The 15,769-nt window shown below is 46.9% G+C and overlaps 1 pseudogene; it reads left to right on the plus strand.

The window, feature by feature from the left end:
- Positions 1-3,284: 3,284 nt before the first annotated feature.
- LOC121443220 lies at positions 3,285-14,778 on the plus strand (annotated as a pseudogene).
- The last annotated feature ends 991 nt before the right edge of the window (positions 14,779-15,769 follow it).

The raw sequence follows: 15,769 nt of genomic DNA on the forward strand, positions 1-15,769 counted from the left end.
GGGGATGTTCTACCGGGAACTCACCAAGGCCAGCTGGCCTGGGTCTGAAAAAGCATGGGATAAAACCGGACTCGCTGAACATAGTGGACAATGAGAACTACTGAGAACTCAAGGACGATGGCATTGGGTTTTTGATCCTACTGCACGTACTGGCTTTGTGGGAGCCTAGGCAGTTTGGATGCTCACCTTACTAGACCTGGATGGAGGTGGGTGGTCCTTGGACTTCCCACAGGGCAGGGAACCCTGATTGCCGGTTGAGCTGATGAGGGAGGGGGACTTGATCGGGGGAGGGGGCGGGAAATTGGAGGCAGTGGCGGGGAGGAGGCAGAAATCTTTAATAAATAAATAAATTAAAAAAAAAACTCTCTACCCTCCTGGCCTAGCCTTCTGTGTGCTAGGATTATAGACATGCCCTCTATCACCTACGTGATAAATTTACCAAATAAATTAGCACATATTTTATTTGCTCAGCCCATGACTGTCAAATATTGTTCTGAGACTTTGCTATCATAAAGAATAATCACAAGAATTCTAATAGATATTTCTTGTATTGCACTGTTTTCTGAAGATGATAAAGTGGGGGCATCTCCTTCTTAAAGAGCAAATATTTAGTAAGCAGACAACTGTGCTCTAGGGAACTCATTACCCTACTGTAATCTGAGTATCACAGGGAACATTGGCAGATACCCAAAGCTATGCTGGCTATCTGAAAAGAGTTCATTAAGTGGTTTCTAATAACTAGGCTAGAGAGAGGGCTCAGCAGCTAAGAGCACCTGCTATTCTTCCCAAGGATCAGGATCAATGCACATGGAACCCACAAAGGGTTACAACTGTCTGTGTTAAGTCCAGTTCCAGAGAATCTGGCTCCCTCTTCTGGCCTCTAAAGGCACTGCATACACAGTGCGCATAGCTACGTAAAGACAAAAGACTATAAAATTGAGCCAGGCATGGTAGTACACACCTTTAATCCCAGCACTTGAGAGGCAGGCAGGATGATCTCTATGAGTTGCAGACCAGCCTGGTCTACAAAGTGGATTACAGGACAGCTAAGGCTGTTACACAGAGAAACCCTGTCTTGGAAAACCAAAGCAAAACCACTCACAAAATAAAAATAGTTCTTTTAAAAATAGAAACTCCTAAGATCCTGAAAGAGACTGGCCTTTGCCTCTGTCACTGTGTCCACGGAAGTCATATACGACCCACAAAATGACTGCTGCTTTTGTTGTCTAACCCAACCTCATCCCTGCAGCTCTGGGAATCAAACTCAGAGCCTCATTGTACAAAGCAAGTGTTCTACCACTGAGCTACACACCTAGTCCGCTGTTGTCTTGTGCTTCTCTAAGTTCATAACTGTGAGGAGGAATAGTTTAGTGGTATACAGCATAAGTTAGTCCTGGGTTGATCCTAAGCATCAATAATTAATTAATTAACTTTTTAAAGAAAACCAAAAGTTCACATATAATATTCTAATTATGTCATAGTAACTATAGCAACATCATTTGCTTGAAAAACATCACTACAATTTTAAATGTCTCACCACAAAAACAATTATATGAGGGTATTGGGTTAATTGGTCTGATTTAGCTATTCTTCACAATATATAAATTTGAAAGTGTCATTTTAAATGTCATACATATATACAATTTTTGTCAAATAATCTTTTAAAATGTTTTAATCCCAGCACTCTTGGGATTGAAGCAGGTAGAGTTTGTGGCCAGTTTGATCTACATATCCAGTTCCAGGACAGTCAGGCCTACAAAGACCCAGTCACAAAAAGAAATCAAGTGGTACAATACTGAGTTCACATGTTGAGTCCCCAAGGGCACTTTCTCTCCACAGTCTTATAGATGCTAAACTAGTCACAGGCCTTTGCGAATGCCACACAGAATGTCCATCCTGTTGCTGTCAGGCTGGCCTCAAGCTCTAAACCATATGTGTGTTAGCATGTCCTATACTGCCTAAGATCAAAATGGCACACAACTATCACCCAAAGAGATACAAAGCCTATGTTTCTTAAACAAGGATGTGGTGGTGTTTGCCCAAGTTTCTCTGAGAATTCTTTGTCCTTCTTTAAAAGGAGGTTGTATGCATAGTACTCAGTATTAAAAAATCACTGACTTAAGAGAGTACAGGGACAATAACTTTGCTTTCTCTCACCCACCATCCAAGTTAGAGGCAGCACTCATGAGAAGTTAAGGGCAGTGTCTGGACAGAACCCAAGCAACCTGAGAAGGCTGGGCTGGGCCTCTGTGTCCCAGATCTCTAGCCATGAGAATTACTTGTTGTCTTTTATCTTACCGACAGAAATTAATGTTCCCAGTCTCAAGAACGCTGTCTGGGTTAGAGGCAGTCAGAGAGGCAGGGAAATTCTAGTGCTCCAGGAGCTGTGACAGGACTGACACTTCCATCCTCAGTCTGGGCTACATAGCAAGTGTCTGGGCTCCACAGGGAGACTTTTGTCTTCACAGGGGAAAATTAATTTAAAAAAGCACGCGTTCTGAGAGCAAAAGCAGATAAAGCTACTCTCCTTCTTTACTCATAGAAAAGAGACCCTTAAACGGGATCATAAAACTTAGTAGCTGTCCTTAGTAGACAGAAGGAAATTCCCGGACACCGTTACAAGATGGGAATAGTATCTGTGAGGGAATTCTAGACCAGTCAGCGTCACAAGAGCCCCTTGCTAAACAAACAAACAAATAAACAGTTGGCGGTGGTTCACGCCATAATAGAGAGAAGAGAGAGAGCGAGAGCGAGAGAGAGAGAAGGGGGGAGGGGAGGGGGAGGGGGAGGGGGAGGGAGGGAGGGAGGCAGGCAGGCAGACAGACAGACAGACAGACAGACAATCGGGGCAGTAGTGGTCAGGCCTTTAATCCCAGCACTCAGGGGGCAGAGGCAGGCAGATGTCTAAGTCTTAGGGCACCAGGTCTACAGTGAGTTCCAGGGCGGCCCGGACTGTTACACAGAGAAACCCTGTCTCAAACACGCTGAAGGAATCCTAAGACCTCACTACAGCCATTACCTCCACTATTTCAGACCCATTTCTGCCCTCCCTGTCCCCAATCTCCCTTGCGTCTCCTCCATGACAGCTTGCCTCGCTGTACTTCATTAATTCTGACCCGTGACCCGACTCTTTCAACCGGTGAGAGACTCAAACGAAAGATGACACAACGAACGGACTCCTCCCGGCACAGAAGGGGCGGTTAGCTCGCCCCTCCCTTGGCCGCGGAGCTAAACCTAAGGCGCATGTACCGCCAGACGACAACGCGCGTTGATGACGTCACGCAAGGCGCCATCTCCGAAATCTGGTCGCAGTCCACTGTTGCCCGCTGGAGCAAGTCTGTTTGTGTACTGTGCCTACGTTGTTTCTTGGTTTTCTAGCGGAAATTTAGACAAGAAAGAGTCCTGGTGACCGAAAGCTGCAGAACAAAACGAAGAAAAAGAAAGAATCGTGAGGCCCGAAGGAGACGTCATCAGAGCGCTCCGGAAGTGTTCCGACGATGAAGGGTAAGCGGGATGAGAGACACGAAATTGGGCACGGATCACAGTATAGAAAGGGTCGGGACTGGAAGATGAATCAGGGATACCTGTCCCAAAGAGTCCCAGGACAATATCCATGGAGTTGACTCAGCACACAAAAGAAATCGAGACCCAGAGTGTGAATCGGCCCGACTCTCTCTAAGCTAGGAATAGATGTCACGATCGATCGAGTGTGTTCTCACCCGGGAAACTAGAAGAGGTGGATCCAAGGCCTTGGCCAGAACTAGGCATTGCCTGCCCTGATAACTGTGGCCAAGTGCCTGCTCCCCTCTACAGCCTGGCTTTTCACGCTTCATCCTGTAAAAAAATCTTCCCAGGCGCAGTATCTCAAACCTAAGGCGGTGGTATTTGATCAGAACACAGATGTGTCAGGAAGGGGAAGCAAGCACTGGAGCACTATTAGAGGGGAGAGTGGATACGATCAAGATGATTCGCACTCCTGCCCTGTCCTGTTCTCAGAGATCGCGTGCCTTGGCATATCTCGACTTCAGTATTATGTGCATAGAGAAATTCCCAGGAATCCACAAGGATGACCCCAGCTAAGACCCTAAGCAATAGTGGAGAGGATGCCTGAACTGGCCTTACCTGTAGTCAGATTGATGACTATCTTAAATGTCATCATAGAACCTTCATCCAGAAGCTGATGGAAGCAGATGCAGAGATCCACAGTGAAGCACTGGTCTGAGCTCCCAATGTCCAGTCGAAGAGAGGGAAAGCGATAATATGAGCAACGGGGTCAAGACCATGGTGGAGATACCCACTGAAACAGCTTACATGAACTGGGAGCTCACCGACTCCAGCCTGACAGAGAGGCAACCAGCATAGGACCAAACTAGGCCCTCTAGTTTATAGTGACAGCTGTATGACTGGGGCAGACTGGGACCACTGACAGTGAGACCAGAGTTTACCCCTACTGCTTGTACTGGCTTTTGGGAACCCATTCTCTTTGGAGGGATACCCTGCTCGGCCTTATACTGGGGAGGGCCTTGGTCTTGCTAGACTTTGGTGACTTCCCATGGGAAGTCTTTCCCTCTCTGAAGAGTGGATGGTGGTAGGGTGGGGGAGAAGGTGAAGCGAACGGGAGGAGGGGGATGGGGTAGAAGCTGGGATTGGTATGTAAAATGTAAAGAGATGGTTTTTTAAGAAAATAAATTTGGGCTGGAGAGATGGCTCGGCGGTCAAGAGCATTGCCAGCTCTTCCAAAGGTCCTGAGTTCATTCCCAGCAACCACGTGGTGGCTCACAACCATCTGTAATGAGGTCTGGTGCCCTCTTCTGGCCTTCAGGCATACACGCAGAAAGAATATTGTATGCATAATAAATAAATAAATACTTTTTTTTTAGAAGATTAGGGGCTGGAGAGATGGCTCAGTGGTTAAGAGCACAGGCTGCTCTTCCAGAGGTCCTGAGTTCAATTCCCAGCAACCACATGGTGGCTCACAACCATCTGTAATGAGATTTGGCGCCCTCTTCTGGAGCACGGGCATACATGGAGGCAGAATGTTGTATACATAATAAAAGTAAATAAATCTTTTAAAAAGAAAAAAAATAAAAAATAAATAAAATTTTGAAATATTATGGGCATAGTTAGGAATAACTAATTTAAAATTGCTTAGAAGAATTAATGAGACTAAAGTAAATGTGCACACACACTTCTGAGTGTATTTGTGTCCTTTTAAATCAACTGCTTGACAAGCAATGAGTATACCAGAGCTGTTACATGTGTACTGATGCATAAAGACTTCTAATCCTGATGATAGGCATCTGGCGTAGGTAAAACAAAGTTATTCCTAGGGTCCCAGGCCCTGCACAATTTTCTCAGTAAACAAACTCAATCTACAGTTCAAGGGAGAACCAGATTCTCCATGTAAAACTGCTAACTACCTTGGTTTGTTTACTTGGGCAAACATGTACTCAGGGAAGCCCAAGAGAACAGAGATGGGTTTTTGTTTCTTTGTTTGTGTTGTTGCTGTTGGGATAAGGCGAGCTATGTGGTGGAACTCACAGTGTAAACTAGGCTGGCCTCTCCCTCTGAAGTGACAGGATTAACCATGTGTGTCACTACACTCACCTTAGAAATAAATGTATAGGGGGTCGTGTGAGCTACATTTTCTGGTCATTTGCTCTTTCTTATCCCATTTACTCCTGTACTCTGTCCCCCAGTGCCACCATGATGGTTTCCTCCAAACAAATAAGAAACAGGAGCATGGATGGTTAAAGGGACTTCAGCATCATGCTGGACATATTTAGAACTTGAAAAAAAGACTGTTGTATTTTATCTTGTCAGGATTCTGAACTGTGAAAAATCTGTTTCGAATTTCTTGTAGTCAGCAAATTGTAGTATTTCAACCAACCACATGCCCTAGCCATTAATGTCACCTCACCTTTAGAGTCTTCACTACTTAGTGAGCGCTGCCCACGTGTAACTATAACCAGTATTTTAAATGAGATCAACTCTAGAGTGCTCCAGTGAGGACTTCTTTTAGACAGGCAGAATCTGGAGTAGGAACTAAACCCATGCTTTAATAAGATACCAGTGATTCTTAAACATGTTAAGCTTTGAGAAGTGTTCTTTTTAAACCTCATCCTGGGAATTTCTAGGACAAATCCAGCCAGAGGAAAGAGGAAGAAGTATGTAAGACAGTTGAGGTGGTACATGTCTATTATCCCAGCAACTAGCACTGGGAGCCTGAGACCAGAGTGTTGGGGGATTAAGGCCACTGTGGGCTCCATAGCAATTTCTAAGCGAGCCTAGGATACAAAGTGAGGCCTTGTTTAAGTAATATGTAACTAAGCAGTGTTCAGTAGGGTCAGGACATGGATCCAAGGTGAAGCACTTGCCTGGCGTGTATAAAACACCACTGAGTTTAACCCCCCAACACTGCAGAGTAAAACAGGAGGATCATCCAAGAAAGCTTTGCCGTTTCCTACTAACTCAGTATTCCTTCTCTAAATAAGTGTAGCTATTGTCATAGTTAGAAAAGCCTTGGGTATTATACTCATTCCTAACAGAAGTAATCGTCTATTTTTGTGTTTGTCCCCAGCTGTGATTTACCGTGCATTTCCTCACAAAGAAGCCAGAGAGCACGAGGTGCAGGTACAGTCGTTCAGAGGAGGCTGGGAGCAGTAGACTTGACAGCAGAGCAGGCTCAATGTCTTCTTAGACTCATCTAGCTGTTCTTTTCCATGGATTACTCATCTGCACAGGTCGTACTTTAGGCCAAATCAAGGTCTTTTTGGTTGGTGTCTTCATGTTCTAGGCTCCTTTCTTAGGGTACCGGAGTCAGCTCTTAATTTCATGTCATCTCCCACTCTGTATGGAACGACAGACAGCCTGTGCTTACCAGAAACATGTCTTGATCTTGCTTCTGTGCCCCATTCAGTGCTCAGCCCATTCCATAAGTGGATGTTACAGATTCTCTCTGGATGCTTCACAGGCTTTGTCAATTGGGCAGAAGCTTTACCTGTGGCTCCTATCCTGCCAGGTTGTGTGGGGCACGCCTTTAATCCCAGCACCTGGAGGCAGAGGCAGGCAGCTCTCTAAGTTCAAGGACAGTCAGAGCTACAGAGAAATCCTGTCTCAGAGAGAGAGAGAGAGAGAGAGAGAGAGAGAGAGAGAGAATAAGAGAGAGAGAGAGAGAGAGAGAGAATGAATATCCTTTAAATCAAGATGTTAAAAGGCCAGTTAACCACCTTTAATTGTATTTCCCCTTGAAAGAGAGACCACATATGTATTTAAAAGAACCAAATTGTCCTTCTATTGATGATGAATGTTTAGCCATCCCTGACTTGAACTACCTCAAAGATTATGTATTCTTTTTATCTCCTGTATTAGCACAAAGAGGGTATCATTTACTATTGATATGCTAACCTAAAGCTGGCAGTTAGCCTCAGACTTGTTTTTACTGTCTGGGTGATGCAAAAAGAACCCAGCAAATGGCCCAGCCAAGAGGTAGGTGCTCAGGAAAGAACACTGCCCAGAGCTGCAGCAGATGAAGGCCAAGCGAGGTACCTGCCGGCCAGTGTAGAGTAGACTGTTGCTACCCCAGCCTGAGAGGTGGGAAACGAAGCATGTTTCAGGACTGATGCGGCTGTGAAACAGTCTCCCAACCTTCCCCAGGAGTCCATATAACTCTGTATATGTCCTGTGGTTGAGAGTGAGTGTGCCCGAGATGCACTTCACACTTTCTGCCTCAAAGTGGGCCTGGAGCAGACCTCTCCAAGGGCAGCCGCGTGGAGTCCACAAGGCTGAAAGCAAGGGAAGAGGACTGTGCTGCTCACTGTCAGAATTTCTCCTCCTTGACCTACCTGGAACCCCCAGACAGTTTCCCCTAATACTGAAATGGCTCATTTCCCTAACAACCCCAGTTCTCTTTCACTTCAAGATAGTCTTGTGGTCATGACTTATTAAATAACCTGTGTAGTTCATTTCTCAAGCTTCCTTCCCCACAAGGATTAGAGAAGATTTGCATTACAAAGGATTTTGAATGCTCAGTAGAGTAACCTCAAGGAAGCAGGACTGGTCAGCGTTTGACCTGGCTGCAGTGTGGGGCGGTGTCACAGTTAGCACATGAGTGTGACTTTTACATTTTGGTAGTTGTGTGTAGGAAACACTAGGCAGACAGGAGATGTGTGAGCCTAGCTCAGCAGAGATGGTGGCTCTCAGGAACGGGATGAGTGCCCTGGTGTCTGAGAGCGGAACAGTGAACCACACCACCCTGTCTCTGAGCAGGAGCTGGGAACCCAGCGGGCTGAGGCCTTTGTGAGGGCCTTCCTGAAGCGGACCATCCCTCATTTGAGCCAGCAAGACTGTGAGAGCCATCTGCAGCGCAAGGCTGTGGTCTTGGAATACTTCACTCGCCAGAAACCAAAGCAGAAGAAGAAATCCAAAGGCCTCTCTTCCAAACAGAGGAGAGACAGAGGCTCTTTGACTTTAGCCCAGAGCAACAGAGGTACTCCAGTCTTCCCATGGCCTTGCCACTCACCATTGCCTAGCCTTCCTGGTAGGGCTCTGGACTGGGGATCCCAAGGATTCCCTGGACAGCTCTGCCCCATTAGTCTCAGGGGCTTCTTCGCCATCTGCCACAAGGGGGCGGCTTCCCGATACCAATTTTCTTATGTCATAGTTTGGCCTCTAAAAGACAGGCATTGGTCAGACTGAGGACTTTTCATCATTTAACTTCTCTCCTAGCCTCACTAGTAAGTGTCTCTGTTTCCCATAGCAACAGGCTGATATTCTTTAATATGTGCTTTCCTATACCCTTTAACATCACCAGACAGAATCATCCACTAAGAGGTTGCTGCCAGAGAGAGGTCCTGCCTTGGCATTTCAGAAGTTTCTGAAAGGAATGTGTCACTGTTTTGTGGAAGGATGTCTCCCTCGAGATGGTTCTGAGTTTGTGTTTACAGCCACTATGTTTAGGCTTTGTATAACACTCCATAGCCACGCAGCCTTTCTTGTCCCAGAAGGCAAGAGAGTGTCACTTTGCACTGGGGCTGCCTTCCTGGAGTCCTTGCAGGAAGTGCCTGTTTCAGATTCGAGCCTGGTGTTCCTGACTCTGATCCTGGATTGGTATGAATGGGCACCAAGACAAAGGATAACCCCAGAGAAAAGCTCTTGGTCCTTTACCCTCCCTTCCAGACGATCCTGCCACCTTATACAAGGGCCTGCCTGGAAACCTGCACCTGGGTTGTTATGGCTGAGGCTACATCACCACCTTCAGATGCTCTCCTGCTCAGAGCCAGGGGCTCCTCCATCATGTCTACAACTGGCCAGGAGGAAGGGCATCAAGGCAAAGGGCCCCCTCTTCCCTTCTCGAGAGCAGTAATTTAGCCCTGAAAAGGTTCTGCCAGGGAAGAAATTGAGGTTCAAGGAGGGGAATGTACTTGGCCTTCGTCACATTGTCGTCAGGGCACCTACGGCTTCCACGCAGTCTCGGGTATTCCCTCGTGCTTACTCTCGGCCTTGAGCCCAGCTCTGGTTTGCCGAACACTGGAAATCCCAAGCTCGTGTTTCTGACTCTGACAGATACAGTCTCTTCCTCCCTCTGCATGAACTCTGGAAGCAGTACATCCGTGACCTGTGCAACGGGCTCAAGCCAGACACGTGAGTTTTATTTCTGATGCCTGCCATGGGATTAGATCCCAAGTCTTGCGTGCACTAGAGACGCAGCCTGGGAAACCAGCTGGCTGTGGGCGTTTGTGATCCTGTTTGCTTTGTTACCAGCTCTTCTTTGTGGGCTCTCTTGACCTCCTAGGCAGCCACAGATGATTCAAGCAAAGCTCCTGAAGGCGGATCTTCACGGTGCTATTATTTCAGGTAATTTCTGTGAGAGCATATGGTCATCTGGAGACTGCTACTCAGTGGCAGTACTCAGCCTGGAATCTGTCACTTGCCATCCTGAGGTTTCTCTAAGTTACAAGCAGTGAGGATCTAAGGTGGTTGTGTCCTGACCCGTGCTGGGACTTGTTAAACACGCACTAAGTGGTGTCTGCATGCCGTCAGCTCATACTGTTGTCACCTCGCCTCTAGTGCAGACTCTGGGGGACAGATCCCCCTCTTCATGTTTCCAGGGTGCCATCACCAGTGCAGACTTTTTCCATGATTGCCAGACTCATTCACCCCATGGCACCCAACAGCTACTTGGACAGCCAGGAGGGGCCTCAAAGTACCTCACACAGAGCCCTTGGTCTCCCCTGAGGTCAGCTCTCTGATTATGACACATCTCCATATCAGTTTGTTCAGGCTAGAGACCTAGAAGTACATACACATTACCTCTTTCCTAATCCTGCACCTCAAGTCGGTTAACACACCTAGTTCCTGAATCTGACCTGCCTCTAACTCCCTCAAGCTGCTGTGGAAGCTTCTCTCACCCTCCCCCGGCTCACATACTGTTTTATTCCCACATACACACCAGAAGAAATACACAGAATGAAGGCTGTCATCAGACATCAGACTCCCGACTGCCATTTGCCTGTCCTAAGCCTCCAGCAGCTTCCCATCCAGTCAGAGTAAAAATCTATGGTGTCCTTTGGCTGCCCTCTGTGTGACTTGCACACCTGGTACCTTGGCTTGGCTCCTTCTCTCCACGAAGGGGCTCTGAAGGTTCGTGCATTGACTCCTGCTGTAACTCAGGTCCCTTTCCTAATGTCACTTCCTGAGAGTCTACCACCACTAAGGTTTCCCCTCCACTCTCATTGTGCTGTTCTTATTTTCCTCATAGCCATTATCAGTATCAAGAAATAGAATAGCCCGTGCTGTCTATCACTGTCCTCCATGAGAGCTTCAGCTCACAGGAGCAGGATACAGGCCATCACGTTCAGTGTCCTGTCCCAGCACTGACCTAGCACACTAAGCACATAGTTAGCTCCAAGTGCTGATTACATGGAGGAGGCAGGGCCCTGCCAGTGAGGTGAATCGCCTGTCACTTCTGGGCAGCTCTACAGGAGGACTGCATTCAAGGAAATGTTCAGGAGAGTCAAAAGTGAATGATGGATGTCCTGCCCATGGCACTTACTCCATCAAAGCAACACGACTGGACTTAGTTCTTTATGTGTATGGCCTTGTGGCTCCAGAACCCTGCATAAAACCCAAAGGATACCTGAGAACAGCCCAGAGATTGCAAAGCTCAGGACTAAGAGTTGGGAATCCTGGGCTCTTGCTGGCTTGGTCATTGCCCAGCTACAGAGCCACTATCCTCTGGGCCTTCTCTTCCTCAGCTTAGAAGGGCCAGGCTCCTAGTCCCTGAGGCCAAGCTGTGACTGCTGGCACTACCCAGGCCTTACCCTCATCTGCTTTTCTCCTTTGCAGTGACAAAATCCAAGTGCCCCTCCTATCTGGGGGTCACAGGAATGCTCCTGCAGGAGACCAAGCGTGTCTTCAAGATCATCACCAAAGAAGACAGACTGAAAGGTGTGTGCTGTGTCCCTAGGGAGAGAGAGAGAGAGAGAGAGAGAGAGAGAGAGAGAGAGAGAGAGAGAGCATTATCCTTTCCTTGAGGTTTTCAGGTTCTACTTGACAATGGAGTCAGAGTCTGCAGGTTCTTGCTATGTTATGAACTGCAGAGAGAGGCCCCTGCCCCTATGGCTACCAAGAGACATCATGAACACAGCAGCCTGTCCATAAATAGGACAGAAGAACTGCTTATCTGGGTCTTCGGCACTCATTGCTAAGGTCACCACCTCTCAAATGAATAACTAAAAGACAGGCAGAAGAAACCAAAACAGCCTGCCACTGGAGTTCTGAAAACTGCACCCTTGCTGGAGATACTCTTGAGTTTTAGTGTTGTTGGGAGGAGAGAGCCATTTGTTCATCCCTAGCCACTTATCCCTGAAATAATCACACATATTTAAATCACTGCTTGGCCCATTAGCTCTAGCTTATTGGCTAATTCTTACATGTTAATTTAGCCCATTTCTCTTAATCTGTGCATTGCCACAAGGCTGTGGCTTACCAGGTAAAGTTCCCAGAGTTTGTCTCTGGCAGAGGCTCCATGGCTTCTCTCTGACTCAGCCCTTCTTTCTCCCAGCATTCAGTTTAGTTTTCCCCACCTAGCTAAGTTCTGCCCTGCTATAGATCCAAAGCAGTTTTTCTATTCATTAATGGAAATCATAGCATACAGGGGGAAATCCCACACCATAGCATGGTTATTGCCACTCCAGCAGGTACTTTTGAATCTTCCAATACCCCAGTACCTGACCTTGCCCACAAATCCAAAGTTCAAACAACAGTTGAGGGGTTTGTACTCATTTCTGTTGATGCTAGAAATCAAGACCAAGCTAATCCTGGGCTCTACGCCTGAGCTACCCCCACAGCCTTGCTTCATTGTTTTTCCATTTCCCTGTATGTTCTTCTGCTCACTTTATAAGTCTAAGGAAGTAATGTAGAAGTTTCCCCACTCTGCACAAATCTAAGAACCAATTCAAGACTGTATGGGAAATTGGCTTTGGTGGTGTGAGAGCCCTCAGTTCTGGGAATTAAGTTAATCACCCCTAAATCTGGAAATTAGGCAGTGAGTTATATTTAGACTGTGAATCAAATAGCCCAGGTCTTTTTTGCGTACTTCTGGCATGGGTCTTCTCATTCCTGTACACTTTTTTAAAGACAGTCTTAGATGCAGTCCTGGCTAGCTTGGAGCTTGCTATGTAGACCAGGCTGGCCTTGAACTCTCAGATCTGCCTGTTTTGTCTCCTAAGTGCTGGCCATAAAGGTCTAGCATCACCTTAATAATGTTGTGGGAAGTCCTTTTGTATTGTTGCTTTTATTGGTTAATGAATAAAGAAGCTATTTGGGCCTATGACAGAGCAAAACAGAACAAGGCAGGAATTCCAAGCAGAGATAGAGGAGAAAAAGCAGAGTCAGAGAGATGTCGTGTAGCTGCCGAAGGAGACAGATGCCAGAACCTTACCGGTAAATCACAAGCCTCATGGCAATAATAGAATTAATAGATTAATAGAAATGGGTTAATTTAAGATGTAAGAGTTACTTAGTAAGAAGCCTAAGCTATTGGCCAAGCAGTGTTGCAATTAATATAGTTTCTGTGTGATTATTTTGGGTCTTGGCAGCTGGGAAGTGAACAAGCAGCCTCCGACTACTTTAATACAATTTAAATTGTAAACGTGCATGAATCATGCTTACATGAACATGAACGCACTGTCTGTATTGTTCCTCATTCTTTTTCCTTTCTTCTTTTCCATTCAGTTATCCCCAAGCTAAATTGTGTGTTCACCATAGAAATTGATGGCTTCATTTCCTACATTTATGGAAGCAACTTCCAGCTTCGGTCAAGTGAGAGATCTGCCAAGAAGTTCAAAGTAAAGGGAACAATTGACCTGTGAACTCTTTGCCACTGGCTACAGATGTACCTGGCAGCTGAGAACTGGAAACACCTTAAATACACACTTTTCCATGAAGCACTTTCTGGCTGTGGCTCGTCTTGACTCCAGGGAAAAAAGAGTGGCTAAAGAACATTGAACAACAAAGGAAGAAGTCGGGGATAGAGATTTGTCTCTCCAGGGAGGAAAGACTAACAGAAAATATACCAGGACTAACCTTGGGTGATTTGAAGAAGGTGGCCATTAGGTTCTGTCTTTCATACTTTCCTGTGTTTCTGGAACATTCTGTGCTAATAATGATAAATTTGGACATCTTAGTTCCATTTTGGCTGCTATATTTTTAACATTTCTACTGTGTAAGACCAGATGAGGTCTTTCTGCACGTGGCCATTGGAACTACAGGTCAGGACCAGCATTAAAAATGGCTGGGGTCCAGCTACTCTGTGCCAGTAGCCTTGAGGAGGCCTTGTCATTGACACCTAGTTCGGAGGGGCCAGTTGCCCCTTGTTTGTAAGAGGTGTGTGACTGCTGGCCGGCTCAGAAACTGCCCTGGCAATAGTAGGTGACGGCACATCCAGCACTCACCCCAGGTCAGCAGTGGTGCTGGGGGTCTTTGCTCGGTGCCTCCCACTCAGACTGCACTGGATGGAAGAGGAATGAGTGAGCCTGATGATCTTTATATGACAGAAAAACAGAAAGCCTACTCCCTCTCAGAAACCAAAGTGCTCCCCCAAGTCCCCGAGATTATCTAGGCCCTGGTTCTGTCAACATCATCTAGACATTCCTCATGGCACTGCCCCGTCCCACCTGGCCCCCGTGTTATCACAGTCCTTGCCACCCAGGTTCAGGGCACACATGACCTCTCAGCCTGAAAATGATCATTGTCTTACGGACTGGTAAAGAAAGGCTAAGATCTGGACCAGAAGAGCTGGCTCCAGAGTCAAGTTCTTCCCAGGAGGACAGCCACAGGGGGGTGAGAGAGACAGCTAAGTGTGTGTGTATGTTCCTTATTTACCCAGCGCTCTACCAAGGAACTCTTCTGTGTAGAGTGACTGCTGTTCTAGCTGGCTCAAAGTGCACAGGTGCTGCACCTTCAGAGCAGACCTGTCCAGCCCCACCCTCTGTGATGTAAGGGGCGCGCTATGTTGCATAAACACAGTTGCTTCCCAGAAAAGCTGCTGGTGCCACTTGCCAAGTGAAGCATGTTACTGCTGGCCCCAACTCAAGTGTCCATTAACTCGCTAAGGACATTCTCCCTCAAGGGAGACAATGTACTGCTCACCTGAAATAGAGTCTCTGCTCTTTGCCTTGTCTGGGATGTGCTGCTGTTGTCTCCCTGACCTCCCCAGCATCCTCCAGACTCTGGTCCTGAGGAAACTGCACTTGGTATTACATACAGCATGACTATCCAAGTCCCCACAACTTCATGGAGGGGGTATGGTACTGGTACTTGTGACTGTCTCCAAGGAATAGGACTGGTAGAAATGAGATTTGGGGTGTAGAGAGTCACATGACAACCAACTCTGTTGAATGTAAACCATGCACTACAGAAACATGAGCCCCATGCAGAGTGCCATAGAAGCCAATGGGAAGAACAGTTGGCACCTCAAGAAAGGGCTCAGACTGCTGTCTAAATTGGTTTCTGCTAAGGCTTCCTCCTGACTGGTCAACAGCTACCTCTCTGTGCGCATGGTCTGTCCTCAAGAAGGGAGCTCTAGTGTGCCTCTTCCGACGGTGTGATGAGATGAGATAACACCTCATCTATGACCCGTTTATCCTTTGTTACCTCATAAAGATCCTATCTCCAAACAGTCGTGTTGGAGGTTAGACCTTCAACACGGGAATTTGAGGGTAGTTAGTAACGACTGTAAAATGTTCCTAATTAGAAAAGTTGGCTTTACCTCCAAGGAAGGTGGCAATGTCCAGTCTGGACCCCATCCACAGACAGTGGCCTGGGTTTCTCTGCTGGTTTTTTTGCTGTATGCTATGCTTGGGACACCAGGCAGCTCAGCCTAACTGCTAGGCTACGAGCTCACATTTTCCTGAATTTCATGGGCTTTGACTTAAGGTGCACGCACAGTATCCAGAGTCCCGAAGTTGTGAGCAGCCAAACTCCTCCCTCCTTGTTCCACTGGAGCCAGCAGAGTCCGGGGGGAAATGTGTAGAGGGAGGGGATGGTTAATGTCTACATGGCTGGATTGGGAAATGCTTTGAAAAGGGCACTTCTTGGTGTGTTTCTGAGGCTTCCAGAGAGGATTAACTGAGGTGGAAGATCCACCCTATACATGGGAAGTTTCATTCCCTAGGGTCAGGAGCTGGAAACAATAGAAGGAAGCTTGCTCTCCACTTCTCTGTCACGTGTCCTGTCCCACTGTGCCTTCCCTGCCATAATGGCTGAC

This window comes from Microtus oregoni, unplaced genomic scaffold (assembly GCF_018167655.1).
Source record: "Microtus oregoni isolate MIOR12 unplaced genomic scaffold, Mior012 000102F_ref0000329, whole genome shotgun sequence".
In the NCBI taxonomy this organism is placed as follows: Eukaryota; Metazoa; Chordata; class Mammalia; order Rodentia; family Cricetidae; genus Microtus; species Microtus oregoni.